This window comes from Humulus lupulus, chromosome X (assembly GCF_963169125.1).
Source record: "Humulus lupulus chromosome X, drHumLupu1.1, whole genome shotgun sequence".
NCBI classification, from domain to species: domain Eukaryota; kingdom Viridiplantae; phylum Streptophyta; class Magnoliopsida; order Rosales; family Cannabaceae; genus Humulus; species Humulus lupulus.
The window spans coordinates 98106348-98123584 of record NC_084802.1 but is presented as its reverse complement, the minus strand read 5'-3'; positions in this window follow the sequence as shown (position 1 = coordinate 98123584).

Sequence of the window (17237 nt, the reverse complement as noted above, 5' to 3'; positions counted from 1 at the left end):
ATGACCAGCCCGACAGACAGGACGCTGGGGGCAGCCCAAAAAAAATAACGTCTTCGACCGGCTTGGAGCTAGCGAGCAGCGGAGGAGAGATGAGGACTTGAGAGATGTACTCAATGATCTCCGCGAGCATCACGACGAGTACGTCCCCCCAGCACCAGAGGCCATGGCGATCCCTAGCGCTGTGCAGGCCCAGATAGATGCCCTCAACCAGGCAGTGCAGCAGCTGGTTGGGGGAAGAACATCTTATATTGACCATGATAGGAGAAAAGGTACTCCTTTCATCCAGAGGATAGCCATGGCGGAAACTCCTAGTAATTTTAAGATGCCTACGCTTCCAAACTTTGACGGGTATGGTGACCTGGTATCTCATGTCAACAAATTTAAGATACAAATGGACATTCAGAAGGTGTCCGAAGACGCACGGTGCAGGATCTTCCCTGCAACACTTTCTGACGCTGCACAAGAGTGGTTTTTTAAATTCCCTCCTGCAAGTATAATTTCCTGGGAAATGTTCATGAAGGATTTTTACGGACAGTTCTATGCTGGTTGCGTAGACCCTACCGAGGCAAATCAGCTGGTCGAGATACGCCAACAAAATGGAGAATCGCTGAAAGACTACGTTCAACGTTTTATGCGAGCAGCCGCCGGAGCAAAAATGGTGGGTGATGAAGGAAAAATGATGGCCATAATGGCAGGAGTTAAGCATCGTACCCCTCTCTGGGAGAGCCTCAGAAAGCATGGGGTTAGGACGACCCAGGAATTTCTAGATCGAGTTGATCGTTATATCAAGCTCGAAGACGCCATTGCCAATGAAGGGAAACCCCCAGGAAAAGATAAGGAGACAGCCAAAGCCGCCAATGGGTCAAAACCCAACGGCAACGGCAAGGGCAACAGGAACGGCAACGGCAATGGCAAGAATGGTGGAAAATGGCCACACAACGAGCCTTCCACCTCTGACAACAAAAGGACCAAGGGTAATTGATATGAACCCCGGTTCACTAACTATACTGCCCTGATCGAATCTCGGGGAGAGGTATATCAGGCCACGAGTTCCAGTGTGCCTTACAAGAAGCCTGCCCCCATTCGAAAGGACATTTTGAGGAGAGACACCACCAAGTTCTGTCGTTATCACAACGACTACGGGCATGACACCAATGAGTGCAACAAGTTGAAGGATGTGATCGAGTTCCTTATCAGACAAGGACACTTGAAAAGATATGTACGGGCCTCGGGAAATTTCCAACGAGAAGCTCCAGGTGGCAACGAGCAAGCGCCTGCATGCCACCTTTGCAGCCTGATCCCGTAGCCTGCACCCTATTAACCATCTACGGAGGCCCGCACCTCACGGGAAACAGCGGCAAGGCCAGTGAACGATATGCTCGGAACCTTTTCCACGACCAGGACATCGAGATGATGACTGTGGAGGACCGCACGCCGAAAAAGGCTCGATCAGAAAAGGGTGAGATAACCTTCTCTGATAGCAATGCCCAGCATGTCCGGTTTCCACTCTCCGATCCTCTGGTCGTGGACATCCAAATGGCCAATATGATGGTGAAGAGAGTGCTAGTCGATACAGGAAGTTCAGTGAACATCCTGTACAAGACTTCTCTGGAACGCATGAAGTTGTCCGTTAAGGACTTGGAGCCTTGCAACCAAACGATATACAGCTTCTCTGGCAAGGGACTCGCCCCTGCAGGGTCAATCAGACTTCCAGTGACAGCAGGTACAGCGCCTGCTACCAGGACATTACTCGCTACTTTCATAGTGGTCGATTGTCCCTTGGCGTACAATACCGTCATTGGAAGACCCATACTAGTAGACCTACGGGCCGTCACCTCCATATAGCACCTAGCCACGAAATTCCCGACTGACGCAGGGGTAGGACGCGTGTTGGGAAACCAGAGGGAGGCCAGGGAGTGCGACAATGCCTCGGTCACGAAGGCGAAGAAGGGAACATCAAAAAGCACTCCCTCTGAAAGGTTGCAGATGGCAATTGATACGCAAGCCTAATCCGGTGAAGGACTCACCAAATAGGATGTTGCCCAAAGTGAGGATAGAGATTTAGATCCTCGCTTTGGGGATTTTAAGGAAAATGTTGGACCCGTCGAGGACCTGGAAGAGGTCCAACTTGACGAGAAGGACCCGACCAAAGTCGTCAAGGTCGGGAAAAACTTAGAGCCCACTACGAAACATGCACTGGTGGAATTTTTGCGGAAGAATCAGGAAGTCTTTGCTTGGTCGCACAAAGACATGGCTAGGATAGATCCTGCAGTCATAAGCCATGTCTTGAATATAGACAAGAGTTTTCCGCCCGTTCAACAGAAAAGAAGGCTTCTCGATAAGGATCGGTCGAGAGCCTTAAAAGTAGAATTGGAGAGGTTAAAGGAGAATGGGTTCATCAGGGTGGCGTTTTATCCATCGTGGGTCTCCAATCTAGTGCTGGTTCCCAAGCCTAACGGCAAGTGGTGAACCTGTGTGGATTTTACGGACCTCAATAAAGCCTGCCCGAAGGATTTTTTCCCACTCCCAAGGATCGACTAGTTGGTCAATGCTACTGCAAGACACGAGATCCTCTCTTTCATGGATGCATATTCGGGCTACAATCAGATAAGCATGCATCCCCCTGACAAGGATCACACCAGCTTTCGGACCGATACGGGATTATACTGTTATAAAGTAATGCCCTTCGGACTGAAAAACGCAGGTGCGACTTACCAGCGACTAGTTAACCACATGTTTAAAGAGTTGATCGGCGTAAACATGGAGGTATACGTGGACGACATGCTGGTAAAGTCGAAAAAGGTGGAAGGACATGTGAAGGATTTGCAGGAATGTTTCGATGTATTGAACAAGTACCATATGAAACTAAATCCTCTCAAATGTTCCTCCGGAGTTGGATTAGGGAAGTTTTTGGGGTTTATTGTTAATTCAAGAGGAATCGAGGGAAACTCCGACAAGATAAAAACCCTGATCGATATGAAATCGCCAGAAAAGATCAAGGATGTACAAAGTTTGACTGGGAGAATTGCGGCCCTAAGTAGACTTATTTCCAAATCAACGGACAAATGTGTCCCTTTCTTCAATCTACTTAGGGGCAACAAGAAATTTGAATGGATAGGAGACTGCGAACAAGCTTTTCAGGCCTTGAAAACCCATATGGCACAGCCTCCCATTTTATCTAAGCCAATCGAAGGAGAAACTTTGTTCATTTACCTGGCGATCACTGAAGTTGCTGCTAGTGCGGTATTAGTACGAGAGGAAGAAGGTGTACAAAAAGCGGTTTACAATGTAAACAAGAGGCTAATCGGAGCAGAACTGAGGTATCCGCCCATCGAGAGGTTAGCATACTGTTTAATCCTGGCCTCCAGGAAGCTACGTCCTTACTTCCAAGCTCATCCTATCACAGTTTTAACCGACCAGCCCCTTCGACAAGTCCTCCAGAAACCAGAGGCAACTGGGCATCTATTAAAATGGGCAGTCGAACTAGGGTAGTTCGATATTACGTATTCACCGCGAGCAGCAGTAAAGGGACAAGTCTTGGCCGATCTCATTGCAGAGTTTGCCGAACTCCCAGACGACGAGCAATGCGAAAAATCTAATGCGCCTGAGCCTCATGATCAAGCTCCCTCATGGAAATTGTTTACGGATGGGTCGTCAAACGAATCTCACGCGGGAGCAGGAGTGATATTGATAACGCCAGAAGGGCATCGATTTCACTGCGCCATTAGGTTTGACTTCGTAGCCTCGAACAATGAAGCAGAATACGAGGCCCTCCTCGCTGGATTACGATTGGCAAAAGACATGGATATAAAAGTGCTCGATATTTACAGCGATTCACAGCTGGTGGTGAATCAAGTTCTAGGGGAATATCAAGCACGGGGTCTCAAAATGGGAGCCTACCTAAATAAAACTAGAGATCTGTTGGCACAGTTCCAGAAGTATACCCTCCAGCAGATACCTCGAGACCAGAATTCGAATGCAGATGCCTTAGCCAAACTCGCAAGCATGAAAGATGCTGACACTTTGAACATTGTGCCAGTAGAAAGATTGAGCGAGCCAAGCATACGAGCAGATGTGACTAGCATGGAAATCCAGATGGAAGATACATGGATGGCGCCATACTTGGAGTATCTGACCAGCGGTACACTGCCAACAGATAGGAACAAACCAGAACTCTTCAAAGGCAGGTCGCGAGATATATACTGGTTGATGGTGTTTTATACCGAAGGGGATATTCCATGCCACTGCTCAGATGTATTACGCCCAAGAAAGCTAAGGAATTGATGAAGTAAGTACATGAGGGCTTTTGCAGAGATCACACTGGGGGGCAAAGTTTGGCGAAGAAGATCCTAAGGCAGGGATATTTCTGGCCGACTATGAACGAAGACTTTGTGAAGTACGTGTGGAAGTGCGATAAGTGTTAAAGATTTTTCAAAATCCCACGAGCAGCTCCAAATGAATTAAAACAGATGTAGAGTCCTTGGCCTTTTGCAGTATGGGGAATAGACTTGATTGGATCCTTGCCAACAGGGAAAGGTGGAGTGAAGTATGCAGTCGTAGCAGTTGACTACTTCACCAAATGGGCAGAAGCTGAACCACTCATTACGTGTGTTGTTTTGCTGTATTACAAGTGTTGAATTCTATTACGAGCAGTAATGTTCGAACAGGTCGTGGTCAAGGCAAGTGACCAAGGACCTAAAGCTCCTCGATCACTTGGGGGGCATATAAGGTACATCGATAACAAAACGTACCATAAGGTATGTAAACACATGAACAAAATGAGTGAAAGCATGCTACGGTACTTAGAGCATTTTTCAAAATTTATGTTTTAAAAAATCAAACCAAAGTACTATGCTAAGTTCGGTCATGCAAACAGATATTATAATAAAAGAAATATTGTAATATCAGCAAAGCAATCGTTTACACCGCGAGCATTAGTGCTCGGATGTAAATATGTCATTAAAAGGAAAAAACCTTTTACACTGCGAGCAGAACTGCTCGAATGTAATTGTTCAAGTGTAAGTAAAAAGCTGCCCTCACAGCAACAAAAAAATAAATTGTCTTTACAAGAAGGCCCGTGGGCCATAAAAACTGAGATAAAAAGAGAATTACTGGGGAGCATGAGGGTCTTCTGGACGAGGAGCGCTCTTATCAGTCGGAAGATCAGCCTTAGCATCAGCAGCGGGGGTCTTGGCCTTAGCTCTCTCCTCTGCCTCCAGCAGAGCAGTGCACTGCGCCATCAGTGTCCTTTGCAATTTCTCAGAGAGGTAGTTAATTTTGTCCCCCCGGTTGTGTTTCCAGAAATCGTAGAAACTTAGGAAGGCGGCTTCCTTGTACTTCTTCAGATTTCTGGCCCCGTCCTCCTTGATCTCCTGAATGTGCCCTTCAAGCTCCTGCACTCGTCCCTCGAGCCTCTTTGTCTCCTCCCTGCTGCCAGTCAGGTCAAGCATTGCCTGCTTACACTCTTGGGTGTTGAGTACATCACTTTCCCTCCATTTATTCCGCTCCTCGTTGGCTTTCTTCAAGGTCCCTTGACTCTCCTGAAGATTCTGGGTGAGAGTGGCTTGGTCCTCGCACAGTTGCTCGTTTATCTTGGACAGCTCCTTGTTCTCCACAAGCAGCTTATTGTTATCCTCGAGCAGCTTAGTGTTATCAGCCTCAAGCGCTTGCTTGGCCTGGGCCAGCCTGGAGTCGAAGTTTTGTTCTCGGGAGACCAGCGCCCCAGCACGGCGCCAGCTAGCAGTCAAAGAAAAAAACCCCTAAAGAAAAAATGAGAGTTAGGAAGGGAAGTCTAGCATAAACGAAAAAGCAGCAAAAGATGACTTATGCTGGCTATCTCCTTCAACCCTCTGTTGATGATTTGGTCGACGTCCATTGTAGCAGTGTCATTGATGGCGGTCTAGCTGCGTCTATGCTTCGAGAGCCAATATATTCTCTCCCTGGCCATGCCAATTATGTGGCTGGACAGGGAGCCTTCGGACAAGTGGTGTAAAGTCTCTTTGTCTGCGGCCTTTGAGGAGGGTCGTGGATTGATGGGCATGGGGGTTGTCTGTTCAGAGGGGGACGGAGGTGGTAAGTCCTCCTTGGAAGGGGCTGTGGCAGGAGCATCTTCTGTCCGGGCCTTCTTCGAAGGGGTCTTGATACTTTCCCCTCGAGCCCTTTTACTGTCCTTCTTCGGGACAGAAGATTCAGCAGCAGCTTGGTAATGGTCAAAGAAGTCCTCGGAGTCCATACCTGCACAAAGAGAAACAATTCAAATGATGAGATTAAAGGGTCGAGGGAAAACAGAGATTAGAGTAGAAGGATTACAAAAGTAAGGTACCCAAGCTACACCTACTGGTTGTAACATTATCTACTGAACTACCTAGTTCCTGGAAGAAATCTAAATTTAAAGAAGGGGCGTTCCTAAAGTTACCATCCCCATCAAATAGATGAGAAGGGATTGGAAAATTATTCAAAAACTAGAATGATGTACCGTTTACATCCGACGAGCAGTCAGATAGTTCGGTAGGCTCAGCAGCCTTTTGTTTCCCCTTGCCCTTGGGGACCGATGATTCCGCTGCTCGATGGGGAACAACAGGTTCCCTGATTGTAACACCAGTTGGCCTCCTCCTCCGAGGGGATGCCTAAGGTTGCTGCTCGGGTCCCCGCTCAGGTTCCACATCAGCATGGACACCACCCGCCGCGGGTTCGTTAGTCGCAGGTTGGGAGCCCCAAAGGCCAGCAAAACTAAGGTTAGCCTCATTAATTAAGTTCTTAACACTCTTAGAAGCACTTGGCATGCTGGCTAAGAGTGCTTCCCTCGACTCCATTCTTGGAGTGGGGGTCAGACGTAACCATGGACCTGGAACACATTGGAACAACGGAGTATTATGACAAGAAAAGATCAAAGTACGGAAACTACTGGTTCAAGGATTATTATTCTCTTTACCTCCTCGAGTGAAGGCCAGATTTTCTGCGGCAATGTCAGGCGTATGGAAGTACTCTTGATGGTACTTCCCCACGTTGGAGATGTGAGTGGTGTCGGACAGAAAGGTGCGTCCGGTCTCCTGGTGGCAAAAATGAAAGAACCCCGTACCATCCTGGTTGGGGTTGGACTTGAGGTCAAATAGAAAATTGACCTCATGAGGAGAAGGAGCTGGCCATTTCTTGAGCTTATAGAGGATATAGAGCGCGGTCAACATCCTATACCCATTTGGGGTGATTTGAAAAGGGGCCACCCCAAAGTAGTTTGCCACCCCTTGAAAGAACGAATGAAGAGGCAGGGTGGCGCCCGCCTTGATATGGTATCTCGACCAGGCGCTATAAGCCCCCCCTGGCAGGTTGGCTTGCTGGTCGATGGAAGGTCTGACCAGGGTCACCCCCGTCAGATTGTATTTGTTTAAATAGTTGGCAATCATACGAATGGTCACCGAACTTGGGGAAATGACGTGCCACTCGACAGCCGGCTGGTCGGCATGACGAGGACGGGCACGCCTCTGAACTTCAGTTTCAGGAAGGAATTCACCTCGACCACTGGTTGAGGGGGCATCAGCAGAAGGCTGGCTTGGAGAGTTAAGGTTGCATCTTTTTGTAGCTTTGGTTTTAGTTCTGGGCATTTTCTGGTTGGGAACTAGTGGAGGATTTAGGTTAGGACGTGAAAAGGGGATTTCTGGAATTAGTGTGTGTGGATTCTCTTCACCTTCGAGCAGTTGGGCCAAGAGTTCGTCTTCAATAGGTCTTTCTCCTCCCCAAGGGTCTTGCATATGAACTGCAAACAGACAATGGAGGAGATCAGACAATCCGCGAAGTAGTGTGGAAGATTGGGATAACGTTGCTCGTGCCTAAATAACCAGCAGCATCCTAATCCTACGCTAACTTCAACGTGGGTAGTTTGAAAGACAAATAAAAACAAAAAGGAAAGTAAATTGTTTTCTGAAAAGAAAACTTTTTCGACTCCTAAAGGGCGGGAAAAAATTTCGGTTTTTTCACCTTGCTTAAAGGTTGAATCTTTCGTTAACCTAACGTCCCAAACCAAAGATCCTAACTATCAAACTATAGTCCTGACCTATACAAAGCATAAAAACGCACTCTTACCAAGCGATAGGTGGTTTATACCAAAAAACCCTTAAAACCCTATTCAAGAACAAAAAAGTCACAGAGCATAAAAACGGCATGCATGGCGTAATAAAGATCTTAAAGAATGGAGTTCTTACCTGGGCGAAGATGGAGATTCGGAAGAAGATGAAAACTTGAACCGGAAGACCTTTGGCTAAGTGTCAGACTGGTTTTCGAAGCTCTAAACTCTGGTGCAAGTTCTTGAAAATTTCGGCAAAGATGGTGAGTAAAAATTTCTTAAAGGGGAAGAAAAGCCTACTTATAGGGATTGAAGGGATGGCCAAAAGGCAGTAATCATCACTTCCCACTTTCGAAACGTGGGGAAGTGTATAAGCCGTCAAATTGCCTTTTTGGAAACTGAAAAGGCTTGATTAGACATAATTATGTCACAGTTTTAAAAAATGCACGGGGATTCTGACAGACATCATGGGAATGTGAACGGTTGTTCCTATAAGTTTCTTTATTGCTGGTCGCACTAAACAAACTTGGGGGGCAAATGTTATCCCTAAAATAAGAAATGAATGACATGGCAAGCATTAATTACACGTGGCTGACACCTGTCAGAATCTGTGTTCGAATATCGACCAGGAAGACATCCAGTATCATGCGCTCGGTTTCTTCATATGACCAGACTGGTCGTACGAACATTATACGCGGAGGAAATCTTAGGCAGTTATGATGGAATCCGAAATTATCTCCCATGATTTCCTGAGTATCCGAATATTTAGGAAATAATATCTGTAACAAATAAATGTAAATCTTTCCTGAGCTTATAAATAGAAGAGGAGGGCTCAGGGAAGGGGATCAGATCTTTTTTTTTTTGAGCAAAAGAGGTCATTTGAGATGAGAGAGAGATTACACTAGAATAATTGTATTTTCTTCTTCAGAGGTTAGTGAAACTGATTGAACCCCAGTTCTTTGATCACCCCTTTGGATCTTATTTCAATAACAATTCAAGTGGACGTAGGTTATTACCAGATCCTGGGGCCGAACCACTATAAAATCTTGTGTCTTTAGTATTTTCGTCATTACATTCTTTTCAATGTTTTCATCCACGTCAAGCGTATTTTGACTTCGTGTCAGTTGGCCAAAATCTGGGTCAACAGGTCCCTTGTCCTTCGTGGGCGATTTCCCCTCGTTGGCAATTGCGTCCTCGAGCTTGATATACCGATCAGCTTGACCCAAAAACTCCTGGGTACTCTTTACCCCATTTTTCCTCAGGCTGCTCCAGAGAGGGGAATGGTGCCTAACCCTAGTAGTTAGGGCCATCATCTTGCCTTCATCACCCACCATTTTGGCTCCAGCCACTGCTCGCATAAAGCGCTGGACATACTCCTTCAAGGGCTCTCCCTCCTTCTGGCGTATCTCAACCAGCTGGTTGGCCTCAGTGGGTGTACGCGACCCGCATAGAATTGTCCGTAAAATTCCTTGACGAACATCTCCCAGGATACTATGCTAGCACGAGGGAACTTAAAGAACCACTCCTGGGCAGTGTTAGACAGTGTTGCAGGGAAGATCCTGCAGCGGGCATCATCTGACACTTTCTATATGTCCATTTGTATCTCAAATTTGTTGACATGAGATACTGGGTCTCCGTACCCATCAAATTTTGGCAGTATTGGCATTTTAATTTACTGGGGGTTTCTGCCACAGCAATCCTTTGCACAAACGGAGTGCCTCTCCTCCGATCGTACTCTATGTGGGATGTTCGATTCCCAACCAGTTACGGTACTGCTTGGTTCAGGGCATCAATTTATGCCTGAACTGCATCTGGGATCGCTGGGGTGACTGGCGCCGAGGGGGCGTACTCATCGTGCCTCTCGCGATGATCGTTGAGCACGTCCCTCAAATCTTCATCCCTGCGCCTCTGCTCGCTAACTCTTAGCCGATCAAAGACGTTGTTTTGTCGGGGTTGCCCCCCAGCGTTATGGCTTGTCGACCTATTTTCTCTAGGTGGGGGGTTTCTGTCTCCACCTCTATCTTCATTCGTTCGACCAGAATTTCCCATGCCAGAATCGACCTCATTATAGTCATGGTTGTCTCTAAAGTGTGGCTGACTATGGCATGATCGGCTGTTCATGTTGTTTCCTCCTCGGGCTGGCGCTGGTTGTTGGGTCCCCGTGCATTATTATTCCATGGGGAGCCCCTAACCACAAAGCCTGACCCATTGTTCCTTCTATTGGCAGAAGGACGCTGCCCCTTGCTCGGTGGATTTGGCTCTTCGTCCCCTCGGCGTCTAGGGCTGTGGGGCGATTTCCCGGCCCTATTCTGCCTCTGGCGCTGGGGATTGCCTTGACTAGTTTGAGATGGAGGCTGCTGCTCAGGATCCCGAATTGGGACATCATCCTGAGCCACAGGTGGCTGCTCCAGCCTTTGGGGGCTTGCTGGCAAGAGCGGAGGACTTGGATTGGGAGCCTGCTGTGGTGGCGCACTCGGTGGATGATCCGGTTGAGAGGCTGGCACAGCCTGTCCTCGAGCCAATTGAATGGTTGCTTCAAGAGCGTCCATGGCATCCCTCTGCCGACGGTCCATGTCTGCCTGCTGCTCATTCAGCTCCTGGCGCTGACGCTCAATCTCTCTCTGCTGCAGCACCATTATCTCCACTGTGTTCTCCTGATTGGCCCTCAGATTGGCCAACTCATCCTGCAACACCCCTAGTGTTGCCCTCAGTGTTTCCGTATCCAACTCCTCCTCGTCAAAATCTAAATGTGGTTCATTCTCCGCCACATTTGGAGGAGGAGGTTGAGATGATGCAGCGCCAGCGGCCTGTCCAGCTCTCTTAGATGTCTTTTCCATTTGACTTTCTTATAGATTCTTGATCAAAATCTCAATGAAAGCACCAAAATGTTGACCCTCGATTTGGCAAATGACACGGAGCCAAAATACGACAAGAAATGAGTGATAGTCAAGAATGGAATCAAATGGTAAAGAAATGACACAGACGATTTATAGTGGTTCGGCCCCAATGAATGGCAATGACCTATGCCCACTTAGTGCTATTATTGATGTTGACTCCCAATGCCGTGATCAAAGAACTAGGGTTCTTGAGTTTCACAAGCCTTAGGAGAATTACAACTGTTTGGAGGATAATCACCCTATACGATCTTCCTCTCAATATTCAGAAAAAAGGTTCAAAAGTCCCTTCCTTGAGCCCTCTCATGCATATTTATAGGCTCAAGGGGGGTGACATGGGCCAATGGGCCTTAATTATCCATAATCTCAGCGTATCAAGGCAATAAAGAGGAAATAATAATTGTAATTATTACAAGATTACATATCTTTTAAGGAAATAAACAGAAGCGTGAAACCAGTCTGGTCGTATCTAATCATGAGGTTTGATGAAGCAGCAGGGAGCTGGTCGATAGAATAACAACACCTCTTCATAATGACGCTGCCGCGTGTCAACCATGTGTGAGAAATTCTTGCCACGTCATCAGCTGCCATTTTTGGGTAAACAAGGACTAAAACACCTTTTTCCTTTGTTTTTGCAGACGGGTACTTTCGATGACTTGCTTCTCTTCAACCGCGACGGTGCTTTTGGCCCTCAACCTCCTTTTGACCACGTCATCGCCCAATCTTACTTGCTTGAGGTATACTTTCTTTCTGCCTTATGTTTATTGAGTCTAAATTAACAGCACTCGGGATGGGGTCCTTTGGCCTGAGCTCGTCGTGAGTTAACCCAGTTGCATGCTCTCATTCATACCCCGTAGTTGGTTATTTAGAGTGCTTGTGCCTAGGGGTTTTGAGCCCATTCCTTTGTGTTTTGTAGCAATCACCTCATTTATACGTGAACCCTATTTACTTACGAGACGAGGTCCCATGGCATGTGAAGGATCATCCGGTGTTCCTCCGGGGGTCAAGTTTGTAGACTTATCTTCAGACTCAAAGTCCTCCGAAGACAACCTTCACCAAGACTACGAAACCTTGAGGCAGGCCTGTATTCATCATCTTGAGCACATGGCTGAACTTAGACGTAAAATCTGGGTGGTAGAGAGCGAAATAGACTCGGTTTTGAGGGGGGACGAAGTATCTTTCCCCCTTGACCTTAACGACCATATAGCGAACCTTAGGGTGACCCTTTTAGATATGTAGATGGAGTTGGAGTTTATGGAGGGAAATCACCCGCCTGAGCCTCCTACCCTGTTTTCCCCTAATGACTGTCATGGGGCCATCCTGTCTTCTCCTCAACCCTTGTTCTCGGTCTACCCTTGTTTAGCGCTTTCACACTTGGTGCCCTATTTCTACCTCACCTTTTTCTTTTGGTTTTGCAGATATGTCAAAGAGAGTACGGTGACAGGTGGCCCCTGAGCAACCAGAATCTGGTCCCCTATTGGCATCTACTCTGGTGTCCCACATGTCTGAGAACAAACTGCTGGAATTAGCGGAGAAATACTGTGTTAGCCTGGAATACAAGCTGTATGTTCCTTCAAACAAGTGTCGGGCTAACAACCCTACTTAGGGCTTTGTGGCCATGAGTGAGCACATCTTAAAGGCGGGCGGTACAATCCCGTTACACCCATTTTTCATCATGATTCTCAACCATTTCGACATTGCTCCACTCCAGTTGGCACCCAACAGCTGGCTGACTTTGAGCTGCTTCTTAATGGCGTATATGGAGCATAACGGGCATGCTCCCTCGGCCTAGGAGGTGCATTACATGTACAACCTCATGCCCACCCCTAGGTCCAAAGGCTTTTATTTCCTGCAAAAAGCCAATTCTACCGTCTCCTTGGTAGAGGGTTCTATGTCCAACCTAGGGACCTGGAAGCAGGACTTCTTCTTTGTGAAAGGTCCCCTTTCTGTTCGTGAGCATTTTCGCTCGGCTCCTAGTAAGTACTTCTATTTTTTTTAATTTTTAATTGACTATTTTGGAACTTACGTTCATATTGGAAACTGTGTTGATTGTGCAGAAAACTTCATCGTTCCCAGCGTTTTCGAGTTGGAGGCGGAGGTGGTGAGCAAACTTATTGATGCTGACCCTGCCGAGAAAATGGCTCCCAGTCTCTTCACTGTGACAAGCCTCAACCATTACAACCTATCCGCGGTTTCAGAGCCTAGGTTTCTGTGGCATATTTCTGAACGGAAGAAAAAGGTTGTTATAGCTGAACCTCACTCGGATGGGGGTGAGGCAGAGTGTGTGCCAGAGGGGGTCTCCCCAAGACATAGGCAACCCCGTCGATCATCTCTATCTCCCAGGGGGTGCCCTCCTTTAGCCCCTACAGACCATGACATGGCCTCCCACTCCCACGATCAACAGGCCATGCCGAGGGGCTTTGTCTGCCCCTATTCTGAGGACTTCGATGCTTTCCCTCGAGCTTCTCTCAATCCTGGTCCATCGGGGGCTCATTTTTCTGATCTTCCTACACCCCCTCCTCCTTCGGTGAGCGGGTTATCTATCCCTACCAAGCTAGGCGCCCTTGGCTCGGAGGAGGCGCCTTAGGTGGGCCACATGGCGACCTCTTATGGGCAACAGTATGTCTAGGTCACCACAGACCTTCCCGAGGCTGATTGGAGAGGTCTTGGGACTCTTGTGCGCTCCGCCACTTGGGTGAGTTCATGCATCTTACATCGGCCTTACCCCTTTTCTCTTTTTTTTTTTTTTTTTTGCTTATCATCGTTATTGTTATTTTTCTTGTGCATACTTATGCGGTGGCTCAACGATTAGCCAACTCGGCTCAGGACCTCTCCGTGTCGAATGCTAAGAGGGACTGTCTTACTGCCCAGGTCCAAGGGCTCGAGAGGGAACTTGCTGAAACCAAACTTAAGCTGGAGAAGGCCCTGGCGAAGGCCTCTTCATCATCAAAAAAGAAGAAGAGGGCAATTGCCAAGGATGTAATGCCGCAGGAGAAGGTCACTTGCTTAGAGGCCAACCTTGAGGGTGCAAAGGCTACCATCGCAACGTTGCAGGGGAGGGTCACCTCCTTAGAGGTGGATAAGGCTGATATTGAGTGTAGATCCATAGAGCGCACCCTCAACGGAGTATGGAGGCAAAATCCTAACGTAAATTTCTCCTCCTTTGGTGAGCACGCCATTGCCAGGGCGACTGAGTGGAACGCCTATGGCAGGAGGCCTTGGGATTATAATTCTGCGATTTTTTTCGTTCAATCCAATGTGGTTGTATGCTCATTTGAGCCTTATTTTGCTTGTAATTTCTCTGAGTGTTGTTACATTATCAATTTTTTTTTTATATATATTTATATACATATGTGATCATTCATCTTTATTCCTCTATGTTCGAGGTCCTTTTGAGCCTGGACAATGGGTTTCGATAGGTTCTCTTTCTTATTTATCAAGCTTGAGGTCCTTTGGAGCCCATGCGAAGGGGTTCAATAGGTCCCTCTTTGGTGCATCTTAATTGTACCTATAAGGATATATTGACCCTTTGGGTTCTAGTTATCCTTTTATATATTTTTGCGCGCGCTTATTATTACTTACGAGAAGCGTCCTTCTCGTCATTATTCATAGTACTATTTTTGCAAAGGTCTCTTTTAGGACCCTTTTTGGCTAGACGGCTTGGTGGCTGCTCTAGGCTTATTGGTGGGTGCTTCTCCTGAGGCACTTCCTCTTGTGGAGGAATTTACTCTTATTAGGATGCTTTTCTTGTAGGACCTCTTGACCTCCTTGATGTTCATAAGGGTAGCTAATCCTTGTGAACTCAAGCAATGCCTTACAAGGTCTTCTTCTTTATTTATAAGGGGGGGTCATTTTAGGATCCTAATATAAGGGGTCCTTTTAGGATCCTCCTGATATAAGGGGTCATTTTAGGATATAGGGGTCTTGTTTGGGAACCCCCCCCCCCCCCCCCCCCCCTTTTTTTCAACCCCCTATGTACTCTGCCCCCCAAGTGGCTGGTGAGATTTATCTCGGCAGGCACTTTGATCATTCCATTCATGCATTTTGATAATCATTTTTCTTAAAAAAGAAACTTTACTACATATTCACTTAATGTCACAACACATTCATTGAAAATAAGTGAAGTACATGGTAACTTAATGTGACATGTTCTTGCTAAATATTAAGGAGTTCACATTGAACTTATAACTATTACATTTAACCAGCGCGTTAGACAGGTCAATAACAACCTTGCCTCAACATGGAAGTCTTACTGATAATACTTCTTTAGATGTTCTGCATTCCATGCTCTAGGTACCATGGTGTCATCTAAGCGTGCGAGCTTGTAGGTGTTAGGGGGCACAACCTGGGCAACTTGGTAGGGCCCTTCCTAGTTTGGCCCTAACACACCCGCGCTCGGATCTCGAGTGTTGGGCAGGACTTTTCGCAACACGAGGTCTCCTACTTTGAACGCCCTCTCTTGCACCCTTGAATTATAATATCTCGCGGCTCGTTGCTAATATGTGGCTAGCCTCAGTTGTGCCCTGTCTCTCTTAGCTTCCAACAGGTCCAAATTCCCGGCTAATGCTGCGATATTGGCCTGGTCATCATATGCTTGCGTGCAGATGGAGTTAATCTTCATTTCTATTGGAAGGACAGCCTCGCAGCCATAGGCTAAGGAAAAAGGCGTCTCTCCCGTGGTGGAACGAGGTGTGGTCCTTTAGGCCCAAAGCACATTGGGAAGTTCCTCGACCCAGGCCCTTTTCAACTTTTCCAACTTTGTTTTTCAGGTTCCTTTTTAGGATCTTATTGATGGCCTCCACTTGTCCATTGGCTTGTGGGTGTACTACAGTGGAGAAACTCCTCTTGATTCCTTTTTCCCTGTAATATTCCTCGAATACTCCTCCTTCAAATTGTATCCCATTGTCGAAGACTATCTTCTAAGGTACTCCAAACATGCAGACGATAAATTTGTTGACGAAGGTAGTGATTTGCTTGGCCGTTATGTTGACTAGAGGCTTTGCTTCCACCCACTTCGTAAAATAATCGACTGCTACCATTGCGTATTTTGCTCCTCCTCTTCCTGCTGGCAACGCTCCAATAAAGTCAATCCTCCACACAGCGAAGGGCCATGGACTAGTCATGCTCACTAGCTCATTTGGTGGCTGCCTAGGGTAATTTGCATGCCTCTGGCATTTGTCACACCTCTTCGCAAAATCGCTCGTGTCCTTTTCCATGGTAGGCCAATAATACCCCTGGCGGATGACCTTTTTGCCGTGGACTGCCCCCCAGCATGATTTCTACATTCCCCTTCGTGTATCTCTTGTAGAATTTTTAAAGCCTCTCCCTTATTTACGCACCGTAGGAGCGGGGTAGAGAAACCTCTCTTATATAAGACCCCATCTACTAGGGTGTATTGGGCATCTTTTTTGTCCAAAGGCAAGGCCCCGTCATTTAAGTACTTCGAGATGGGTGCAAACCATGACTCCCCCGGGCTATTGACAGTATGGATCGTTTCTTCTGCTATGCTTGGCTTGGAGAGGTATTTGACTGGGATGGACTCAAATGTGTCTTCGTCTCGAGTAGAGGCGAGTTTTGCGAGTGCATCGACGTTTGTGTTTTGCTCCCTTAGGATCTGTTCTATGGTGCATTTTTTGAACAGATCCAAATATCCTTTCACTTTGGCAAGATATGCAGCCATTTTTAGGCCTCTAGCTTGATATTCACCCTTCACCTGAAACACCACCAGCTATGAGTCACTAAAGACATGAAAATGGGTTACCTTTAACTCCTTAGCTAGTCGCAGGCCCGCCAATAGTGCCTCGTACTCTGCTTCATTATTGGAAGCTTCGAATCTGAATCTCAAGGCGCAATACATCTTGTGCCCTTCAGGTCCTGTCATTACTATGCCAGCGTCGACTCCTCCTTCGTTAGATGCCTCATCTACGTGGAGACTCCATTCTTCAGGGTGCTCTTCCCCTTCATGCACAACTCATTCTCTTCTACTTCTCCCTCCTCGTGGGGTCGATGTGCAAACTCGACTATAAAGTCTGCAAGTACTTGCCCATTAATTGAGGTCCTTGGGGTGTAAGTGATGTCAAATTGACTCAATTCAATCGACCACTTTAACAACCTTCCTGAAGTTTCCGGCTTGTGCAAGACTTGACGCAAAGGGGTATTGGTGAGCACCTCGATGGCATGAGCATGAAAATAGGGTCTCAGCTTTCTAGAAGCCACTAGCAAGGCATATGCCAACTTTTCTATCTCTGGATACCGGGTTTCTACGTCTACCAACTGTTTGCTCACAT